This window comes from Mirounga angustirostris, unplaced genomic scaffold (genome assembly GCF_029215605.1).
Source record: "Mirounga angustirostris isolate CCGP_5_RB_7025 unplaced genomic scaffold, mMirAng1.0.hap1 SCAF_10, whole genome shotgun sequence".
Classification (NCBI taxonomy): Eukaryota; Metazoa; Chordata; class Mammalia; order Carnivora; family Phocidae; genus Mirounga; species Mirounga angustirostris.
The window spans coordinates 41596614-41608434 of NW_026991718.1; the positions used below are offsets into that span (position 1 = coordinate 41596614).

The 11821-nt window shown below is 34.7% G+C and overlaps 1 pseudogene; it reads left to right on the forward strand.

Annotated features, from left to right (window-relative positions):
* The first annotated feature begins 2630 nt into the window (after positions 1-2630).
* LOC123852204 (small nucleolar RNA SNORA70) lies at positions 2631-2753 on the forward strand (annotated as a pseudogene).
* The last annotated feature ends 9068 nt before the right edge of the window (positions 2754-11821 follow it).

Below are 11821 nucleotides of genomic sequence, written 5' to 3' on the forward strand. Positions count from 1 at the left end.
AACACCAGAACTGTAATTGATGAATTGCTGGAGACTCAGGGTGGATAACTGATAGCTGAAACTTCCAGGGGACCCAGGCAGTGTAGGGAGGACGAGAATTTTGTGAGGTTTACCTCCAGAAGCTTAAACAGTTTCTCACAGTAGAGATCTCAGGAAAATCCCCTTCAGATCTAGCAGAGGGAAGTGAAAAGGAAGCATTCTGAAATACTGAACAGCAGTGTGTTCTTAACAAGACCTGCCCTCAGCAGAAACCAATTAACCAGAGCCTAACTCGCTGTGGTATTATCACAGCCTAACTGACCTGGCAAAAGGGAAATACCAATTCCTACCCTCTTTAGCCATCCTATCTCACCTAATGGAAACAAAACAAGTAAGCAAAACAAACAAACAAAAACAGAAAAACACTGAAAAACACTTGTGAAGTACATAGTCCAAAGGCATAGACTCACCGATAGAGAGAGATCAAATCATAGCACCATAGATCACTTACCCTCCCACCATACCTCACACCATATTACTGAAGATCTATTTACAGCAGTTCCTTTATCCAGTACATCATGTCCCACTATCAAGAACAAAAATTACAAGGTATACTAAAAGGTAAAAAACAAAGAAGCTCTATTTGAAGAGACAGAACAAACATAAGAAACAGACACAGCAGAAATGTTGGAATTATCAGACCAAGAATTTAAAACAACTGTGAAATATCTTACCATTTATTTGTAACATCTTTAATGTTTTTTCATCAATGTCTTATAAGTTTCAGAGTACAAGTTTTTCACTTCCTTGGTTAAATTTAATCCTAGGTATTTTTTGATGCAATTTTGTAAAAGGAATTGTTTTTTAAATTTCTTTTTCTGCTAGTTTGTCATTAATGTATAGAAACATAATAGATTGCAGCATTATTTACAATAACCAAGATATGGAAACAACCCAAGTGTCCACTGATAGATACACACACACACACACACACACACAGAGGAATATTACTCAGACAGAAAAAAGAAAGAAATCTTGCCAATTGCAACAACATGGATTGACCTTAAAGGGTATTATGCTAAGTGAAATAAGTTAGCCAGAGAAAGACAAATACAGTATGATTTCACTTGTATGTGGAAACTAAAAAAAAAAAAAAGGAGACTCATAAATTTAGAGAACAAACTGGTGGTTGTCAGATGGGAGAGAGGTAGAGAGATAGGCAAAATCAGTGAAGGGGACTAAGACGTACAAAGTTCCAGTTAGAAAATAAGTCAAAGGAATGTAAAATATAGCATAGAAAATATAGTCAGTATTATTGTAATAACTTTGTATGGTGACATGTAACTACACTTTGTGGTGAGCATTCCATAATGTATATAAATGTTGAATTGCTATAGTATACACTTGAAATTAATATAATGTGTGTTAATTATACTTCAATTAAAAACAGGTGGATAAAACAACCATAAGAATGCCTTTTTTGTTTGTTTGTTTCAATTTTTTATTTAAATTCAAGTGAGTTAACATGTAGGGTATTAAAGTTTTCAGGAATAGAATTAAGTGATTCATCACTTACATACAACACCAGGTGCTGTATGTAATAAGTGCCCTTCTTAATACCCATCACCCATTTAGCCCACCCCCTGCCCACCTCCCCTCCATCAACCCTCATTTTGTTTTCTATTGTTAAGAGTCTCTGATGGTTTGCTTCCTTTGATGGGCTTTTTAGAACACAGGACATGGCTAAAGAAAGAATCTCTGTGCTAGAGGATATATCAAAAACCAAAAGCAAAGACAACAAAGATTGAAAAATAAAATAAAATGAAAGAGCAAGGACTGTGGGACAAATGCAAAATGTGTAACATACACATAATGGGACTACCAGAAGGAGAAGAAATCAAAACAAAATAAAACAAAAAAAAACCCTAAAAAACAGAATATGCAAAATGATAATGTCAGAGTTCCCCCAAATTAATAAAAAACACAAAACCATAGACCCAGGAATCTCAGAGTATTAAGTAGGATAAATGCCCCTTGAAAACTACACCTGGGAATTTCATTTCAAACTACAGGAAATCAGATATATAGAAATAATCCTGAAAAAATGCCAAAGGGGAAAAATAAACACCTTACCAGAATTGTACCCAATAACTAAAGTATAGGGAAAAAAAGACTACCAACCTAGAAATGATTCTTCAAAAATGAAAAAGAAATAAAGGAGAAATTTTCTCAGATGGACTGAGGGAACTTTTTGCCAGTAAACCCACCTTGCAAGAAGGAAAAAAATATATGTAGGTCAGAAACTTGGATCAATGTAAAGAAAGGAATAGTGTCAAAGAATTAATAGCTAAAATAAAAATGAAAAATTGTTTTTCTTATCATTAAGTGATCAGATAACAGTGTGTTAATTATAATAATATCAAAAATGTATTTGATTACATAAGTTTATGCATAAGGGAAATGAAAGACAATAATGATACAAGGGACAGGAGGAGAAGTTAGTATTATTTTGTTATTATATGGTACTCACACTGCCTATGATGTGTATTGCATTATTTCAAAGTGGACTTGGATTAGCCTGTAAAATGTATATTGCAAACTCTAGGACAAACACTAAAAAAAATAAAAAACAACAAAACAACAACAAAAACCTACAGCAAATTAGGCCAACCACGCTCTTTTCCCAGATGTGTAATGACTGCACACAGCAGCTTCCTCAGTAGTATACACAGTCTGTTGTGCATATGGGTTGCCCTAAGAACAAAGAGATAGACCTTTCCATTGGACATTTATGTCTGAAGTTGTCCCAGTCCAGGCCCCAGACAGGTATGTGGAGTGCCATTGGCCTCAGGGCACAGTGGTCAGGATCCACATTGGCCAAGTCATCAGATCCATCAGTTCCACACCACAATACAAGGATTGAGACCCTATGCAGGGCCAAATTCAAGTTACCTGGCTGCTAGAACACCCACATCTCCAAGAAGTAAGGCAGTGCCAAGTTTAACATGGATGGATTTGAATACATGGTAGCTGAAAAGCAGCTCCTTTTGGTTGGCTGTGGGGTCAAATACATTCTACTCATGGCCTTAGAGAAGTAGCAGGCCCTGCATTCCTGAAGTCATCAGCACTGCCCGATCTTTACTTACCAATAAAAACTACTTCCTGTCCCCAATAAAAGAGTTAACAACAACAACAGAAAAAGCAAAATGAATAAAAAACACCAAGTACAGTTGACCCTTGAACAACATGGGGTTGAACTGTGCAGGTCCACTTATACATGGATATTTTACAGTACTGCAAATGTATTTTTCTTCCTTATGATTTTCTTAAAAATATTTTCTTTTTCTAGTTAACTTCATTGTAAGAATATAGTATATAATACATATAACATACAAAATATGTGTTAATGGACTATTTATGTTATCATAACCCAGGTTTCCAGTCAATAGCAGACTATTTGTAGTTGTTTTGGGGGAGTCAAAGGTTATATGTGAATTTTTGATTGTGCAGGAGAGGGGTGGGGGTGTGGTACCTCTAATCCCCCCTATTGTTCAAGGATCAACTTTATAAGTGACATGCTAAGAAAGGAGAGAAAATGGAATAATAAAATGTATACTTAAAACTACAGAAGTCAGAAAAAATAATGGAAGACAAAAATAAAAATGAAAACAAGGGCAACAAATAGAAAACAGTAAGAAATACAGTAGATATCAATCCAATTACATCAATAATCACTTGGAATGTCAATGGCCGAAATGTACCAATTAAAAGACAGATTTTTGGAATGCATCACAAAATAAGACCTATCTATATAGTGTTTATAAGAAACCCAATTGAAATATAATGACCCATATGAATTAAAAGCAAATGCATGGATAAAGATATACTATGCTGATACTAATTTTTTTTAAAAAAAGATAAACTAGAGTAGTTATATTAATTTCAAATAGAACAGAATTCAGAGCTAAAATATTATCAGGGATAAAGATGAGGCATTACATAGTGATAAAAGGTTATTCTATAGGGAGACATAACAGTCCCAATTGTGTGAATGCTCTAATAGTAGCCCATCAAAACACATGACGCAAAAACTAATGGAACTTCAAAGAGAAACAGATGAATCCATATCTAAATTAGAGAATTCAATACTCCTCTATCACACATGGACAGATCTGGCAGTAGAAAATCAGTCAGAACATAGTTGAACTCAACAACACCATCAATCAACTGGATATAATTGACATGTATAAAGTACTTCATCCAACAACAGAAGAATACAAATTCTTCTCAAGTTCACATGGAGCATTTACCAATATAGACCACATTCTGGGCCATAAAACACCTTAACACATTTAAGATAATAGAAATACAATGTTTATTCTCAGCCCACAAAGGAATTAAACTGGAAATCAGTAGGAGAAAGATAGCTGGAAAATCGCAAAATGCATGGAGATTAAACAACACACTTCTAAATAACACATCGATGAAAGTAGAAATCTTAAGACAAATTACAAGTATTTTTAATACAAGGTTAATATATAAAAGTCAATGGATTTTCTAGGTACCAGGAACAAGAAAAATGTAAATTCAAATTAAAAACACAATACTATTTGCATAAACAGCCAAAAATAGTAAATGCTTGGGTTTAATTCTGGCAAAATATGTACAAGATAGAGAAAACTACAAGACTCTGATGAATGAAATTAAAGGACTAAATAAATCGATAAATATGTCATGTTTATGAATAGGAAGTCTCAATATTACTACAATGCCAATTCTTCCCAACTTGATCTATAGATTCAATGCAATTCCCATAAAAATCCCAGCAAATTATATTGCGAATATCAACAAACTGATAAAGTTTATATAAAGAGGCAAAAGAGCCTGAATGGCCAACACCATATTGAAGGAAAGGAATGAAGTTGGAGAACTGACACTACCATACTTCAGAACATATTATAGTGCCTTGGTAATCAAGACAGTGTGTGGTTTTGGTGAAAGAATGGACAAAGAAAGCAATGCATTGTACTAGGGAGCCCAGAAATAGACCTCCCAAAATATGGTCAACTGATCTCTGACAAAGGAGCAAAAGCAATATAATAGAGCAAAGATAGTCTTGGAACTAATGGTGCTGGAATAACTGGACATCTACATGCAAAAAAAAAAAAAAAAAGAAAGAAAAAAGAAAAAAGAATCTAGAACCAAACCTTACACTCTCCACAAAAACTATCTAAAAAATAGACCATAGACCTAAATATGAAATACAGAAGTATAGATTCCTTCAGTATAACACAGGAGAAAACCTAGATGACCTTGGGTATGGTGGTGACTTTTTAGATAAAACACTAAAGGCATGATCCATGAAAAAAACTGATTAGTTAGTCTTCATTAAAGTTTAAAAACTTATGTTCTATGAAAGACAACATCAAGAGAATGAGCAGACAAGCTTCACACTGGGAGAAAATATTTGCCAAATTTCATAAAAGACTATTGTCCAATATATACAAAGAACTCTTAAAACTAAACAAGAAAAAAATTTTAAACAAATGAAAGACCTTCAGACACCACACTAAGTAAGATATACACATGGCAAAACAGCATATGAAAAGATGTTCCACAACATAGTTTATCAGGGAAATTCAAATTAACACAATAACAAGATATCACTACAACCTACTAGAATGGCCAAATTCCAGAACACTAACATCAAATGCTGGTGAGGATGTGGAGCAATGGAAACTCCCATTTAGTGCTCATGGGAATGCAAAATGGTATAGCCACTGTGGAAGACAGTTTGGCAGTTTCTTACAAAACTAAATACACTATCACCATACTATCCAGCAACAGCCCTCCTAGGTATTTACCCAAACAGTTGAGAACTTATGTCAACACAAAAACCTGCACACAAACATTCATAGCAGCTTTATTCATAATTGTTAAAACCTGGAAGCAACCAAGATGTCCTTCAGTCAGGGAATGGTATGTACATCCAAACGATGAAATATTATTCGGCACTAAAAAGAAATGAGCTATCAAACCCATAAAAGGATATGGAGGAAACTTAAAAGCGTATTCCTAAGTCAAAGAAGCCAATCTGGAAAAGGCTATATACTATATGATTCCAAATTTATGACATTCTGGAAAAGGCATAACTACATAAACATTTAAAACATCAGGTCTGAGGAGGAGGGAGGTATAGAGAGGCAGAGCACAGGATTTTAAGGGCTATAAAAATACTCTATATGATACCATAATGATGCATACATGTCATTATATATTTGTGCAAACCCACAGAATATACAACACCAACAGCAAACCATGATGTAAACTAGACATTGGGTCATTACAGTGTGTCAATATAGGTTTATTACTTGTAACAAATGTACTATTATGTAGGGGATATTGATGATGTAGGGAGTCTATGCATGCATGGCATCAGGGGATAAATGGGAAATCTCTGTACTTACCTCTCAATTTTGCTACAAACCTAAAATTGCTCTAAAAACATGAAGTCTTAATAAAAAAAGGATGTGAAATTAAAAAAAAAACTTTGTAGACAAAATTTAGAGAATTTATTTCCAACACAACAGATCTGAAGAAATGTTTAAAAAATACTTAAAACACAAGAATATGATATCAAAGAATAAGTTGAATGAAACACTTAAAGGTGAAAAATAACATAATTTTATAATGTGTGTGTGTGTGTATACTTTTTCCCTTTTATATTTAACTTGTATCTGACAGGTGCTGAACAACAGTTTCCATCTATGGGTTATAACGTTCTGTCATAACTACTCTACTCTATGGTTGTAGAACAAAAGTGGCCCTAGACAATACATAAACAAATGAGCATGGCTATCTTTAAAAATGTTATCCTCAAACTACACTCTCATCCACCAAAAAATATTTAAAATTAGTATGAAAAATGTAAACTCTAATATAAAATTAGTAAGCGATATGAGAAGGAAATTCACTAAATAAAAAAAGAGAGGGGTAGTATACAAGTGAAAAAATATCCATATTTATAACTAATAAAACAAATATAACTTAAACCAATAAGTAACTAGCATTTTTTTTAAAGATTTTATTTATTTATTTGAGAGAGAGAATGAGAGAGAGAGAGCACATGAGAGGGGGAGGGTCAGAGGGAGAAGCAGACTCCCTGCTGAGCAGGGAGCCCGATGCGGGACTTGATCCCGCGACTCCAGGATCATGACCTGAGCCGAAGGCAGTCGCTTAACCAACTGAGCCACCCAGGCGACCAGTAACTAGCATTTTATGTCAAATTTAAAAAAATTACCATGATTATTGCTCCTTTTGTTTCTGTGGCTGTTGTTACAGTATCATCTAGTGTTTGCACTTGGTCAGACAAGAGGGAACTTTCAGCTGTGGCTAATCCAAATATTATTTAATATTTCTAGTGAAAAGAGTGCAACATAAAACAAGAGCCCTAAAAGTTGGCCCTAAAAGCATGTCCTTTGGCTTGTCAACCCCTCTTTGAGAATTTATTCCTAGAGAAACATTTTCTTTCTTTCTTTTTTTTTTTTAAATCAACAAATGTTTATTGGAAATCTACTAGTCTGGTAGTGTTCAGACTTTAATATATAAATTACCTAAGTCTCTGGGGTATAAGTGTTAGGACATGCAGGAAATTTTACTAAACTATCAAATTAATGAAGCTGGTTATAAAATAGCATTCATTATGTTCTTTTTTTGTTCTAGTTACCTTTTGATGTATCTTTTTATAGAATATACAAAAACATATTTGCTAAAATCTTATGGATATATATGCATATTACTTTCCACATTGTACTCACTTTCTATTATAATATATGCTGCTTTTTTGAAAAATAAAATTCTATTATAGCATATAATGAGAATATACATTTTCCTGAGAAAAAGTTGGAAAGTGAGTTTAGTATCAGTATGAAAAATAATCCATACTCACAGAATATATTATTACTATTTATGGAATTATAAATTTTCTACATCTCATATAAATACATATATGAAGGGTTATATTTGTTTATAAGCTTATTAATACATTTTAGCATCCTGAAGATGAAATGTGAATTTTTAATGAACACTCAAACTATTTATACTTGCATGAACCTAAAAAATATATAAATATTTCATTTACCAGATTTCTAGAATGTATACTGCTATGTGAAAATACCTAATATTTTATTATTTTTTTAAAGATTTATTTATTTATTTGAGAGAGAGAGAGCGAGTGTGCAGTGGGGACGGGTAGACGGAGAGGGAGAGAGAATCTCTAGTAGACTCCCCACTGAGTGCAAACCTGAGCCAAAACCAAGAGTCGGATGCTCATCTGACTGAGCCACCCAGGTGCCCCCAAAATATCTAATATTTAAATAGATCTTTGTATATCACATAACTTTTTTCCCTTAGACATGTAGATGTTTCTAAAACAGATTACAAATTAATTGTTGAGATGTTAGCAGTTCAGTACTGATTAAATATTGTTCTCCAAAAAGGTGGCTAAAACCTAAACTAATAAAAAAATTATAGTTTTGGGAGGTGGAATAATTTTAGGAATAGGCATGTTTTTTTTTTTTATTTTTTATTCTTATGTTAATCCCCATACATTACATCATTAGTTTTAGATGAAGTGTTCCATGATTCATTGTTTGTGCATAACACCCAGTGCTCCATGCAGAATGTGCCCTCCTCAATACCCACCACCAGGCTAACCCATCCTCCCACCCCCCTCCCCTCTAGAACCCTGTTTGTTTTTCAGAGTCCATCGTCTCTCATGGTTCGTCTCCCCCTCCAATTTCCCCCACTTCATTCTTCCCCTCCCGCTTCCTCCTCCTCCTCCTCCTCCTCCTCCTCCTCCTCCTCCTTCTTCTTCTTCTTCTTCTTCTTCTTCTTCTTCTTCTTCCTTCTTCTTCTTCTTCTTCTTCTTCTTCTTCTTCTTCTTCTTCCTTTTTTTTTTCTCAACATATATTGCATTATTTGTTTCAGAGGTACAGATCTGAGATTCAACAGTCTTGCACAATTCACAGCGCTTACCAGAGCACATACCCTCCCCAGTGTCTATCACCCAGTCACCCCATCCCTCCCACCCCACCCCCCACTCCAACAACCCTCAGTTTGATTCCTGCGATTAAGAATTCCTCATATCAGTGAGATCATATGATACATGTCTTTCTCTTTTTGACTTATTTCACTCAACATAATACCCTCCAGTTCCATCCACGTCGTTGCAAATGGCAAGATCTCAGGAATGGGCATGTTCTTATGGAGGGTAGGACAATGAGTGAGTTGGCTAGTTAGGCAAGACACCTGAGGACACCTAATGATTTTCAGGAAAAAGACAAGGAATCTTGAGATTGAGGAAAATATAAAAGGAGGGAATGTATGTGTATGATAGGTAGTCTTGACTACTTTTCCTGGCCCATACCAACTTGTACACATTTATTATTTCCATATTAAGCAGTTAAGTCCTATTTTTCCCCTATTTTACAGACTGAAATTTGAAGAAGTAAAAGAAAGAAAAATGTATTCAGTGAAGGGCTTTATTATTCTTATAAAGTCAGAAATCAACTTTAAAATGCATTTTTTGGGAAAATTATGGAAATAGCCAAATGTCAGATTTGGGCAGCTTCTTATGCTATGGCTTTGAATTTATGTGTTTTTATATTTAAATTCTGTTTTTTTAGACAACAAACAGATGTTTTTTAATCCATTCTAGCAATCTCTGTTTTAATTAGTGCATTCAGACCATTATCATTCAAAGTGATTATTTATATACTTGGACTAATATATACCATATTTGTTACTGTTTTGTAGTCCTAGCACTCTTTTTTTGTTCCTATTTTTTTCCACTCTTTTGTGATTTTATTTGATACTTGTATATGATTTGCTTTTCTCTCCTTTCTTAGTTTAGCAATTGTACTTCTTTTTTTAAAAACTTTCTGAGTGTTTTCCCTAAAGTTTGAAATATATAATTACAAACAACCCAAGTACACTTTCAGATAACACTATACTGCTTCAGTGGTAATACAAGTACCTGATAATAACAAAAGGATTTTAATTTTTTCCTTCTGTCTCTTGTATCATTGATGTCATTCATTTCAATTATCCATAAGCATACGCAAGCTTACATATACAAGGATATATAAACATGTACAAATAAATACAGTGTTGTTATTATTGTGAACAAATTTTATGTTAGATCAATTAAGAATAAGAAAAATTAATGTTCTTATTTTACCCTCACTTGTTTGTTTTCCATCGTTCTTCCTTCTTTTTAGTGTAGGCTTGAGTATCTGACCTATATTATTTTCCTTCTCTTTGAGGAACTTTTTAACATTTCTTGCAAAGCATGTCTACTAGCAACACATTCCCTCAATTTTGTTTGTGTAAAAAAAGTCTTTTTTCTCCTTCACTTTTGAAGGATAACTTCACAGAGTACAAAATTCTAGGTTTTTTGTTTGTTTACTTGTTTTGTTTTTGCCTCAATACTATAAATGTCTCATTCTACTCTAAAACAAACTAAAATATGGAGTGCTTTCTGGATAATGTTAATGTCTACTTAAAATAGGAAATCAAGCCTGAAGTGGCATTAACTCATAAAGACCTAAGGGAACATCAAAACCCAACCAAAGTATGAATAAGTAATAACTGGGTGCAACCAGAATGCTAGAAGAGGACAAGGAATTAACATAGTGGCAAGGAAGTTATAAACATTGATTAGAGGAGCACCTGGGTGGCTCAGGTGGTTAAGCATCCAACTCTTGGTTTTGGCTTGGGTCATGATCTCAGGGTTGTGAGATGGAGCCCCACCTTGGGCTCCATGCCCAGCTCCCTGCCCAGCTCTCCAAGATCCTCTGTCTCTACCTCTGCCCCTACCCCCTCCCCCCGCTTCACTTGTGTGTACTCTGTCTCTCAAAAAAACAAAACAAAACAAAAAATAGAGATTACTGAATTATTGACATGGTGAACCAGATGGACCAAGTATGAAAAATATAAGACAGAAGAAGTTAAAGTATAAAGGATAACTATGTATGCTAATAACTAGAAGTCTTCATGGAGAGGATAACTATGAGAGGTGGCCCGCATACAGTGGACTCTGGAACCATATAACTTTGCATTTTGATTAGTTTGATGTGAATGTCAAAGTCTAGGGTATAACTGGGAGTTATTTGCTGAAACCAAGAGAAGTTCATTGGAAATGAGGTAAGCTATTCAGGATCTAGGGTTTTGGATGAATTTCCCATGTAGATATTAAAATTAGCAAGATGGGGCACCTGGGTGGTTCAATCTCTTAAATGGCCAACTCTTGATTTCAGCTCAGGTCATGATCTCAGGGTCTTGGGATTGAGCCCCATGTCAGGCTCCATGCTCAGCAGGGAGTCTGCCTGAGGATTCTTTCCCTCCTTCTCCCTCTGCCCCTGCCGCTGCTCTCTCCTCAAATAAATTAGTAAATCATTTTTTTTAAGATTTTTTAAATTTGTTAGAGAGAGAGAGAGACAGCAAGAGAGGGAACACAAGCAAGGTGGAGTGGGAGTGTGACAAACAGGCTTCCTGCTGAGCAGGGAGCCCAATGCGGGGCTTGATCCAGGACCCTGGGATCTTGACCTGAGCCAAAGGCAGACGCTTAATGACTGAGCCACCCAGGCACCCCATAAATTAGTAAATCTTAAATAAATAAATAAAATCAGCAAGATGATAGCAAGAGCTTCAGTGGAGAGAAAGACAATTGTTGAAGCTGAGAAAGTGATTGACATCTCCCTACATCCAAGTGCATTTACTTACTAAGGCCTGTGATTCTTTTTTTTTTTTTTTAAGATTTTATTTATTTATTTGACAAAGA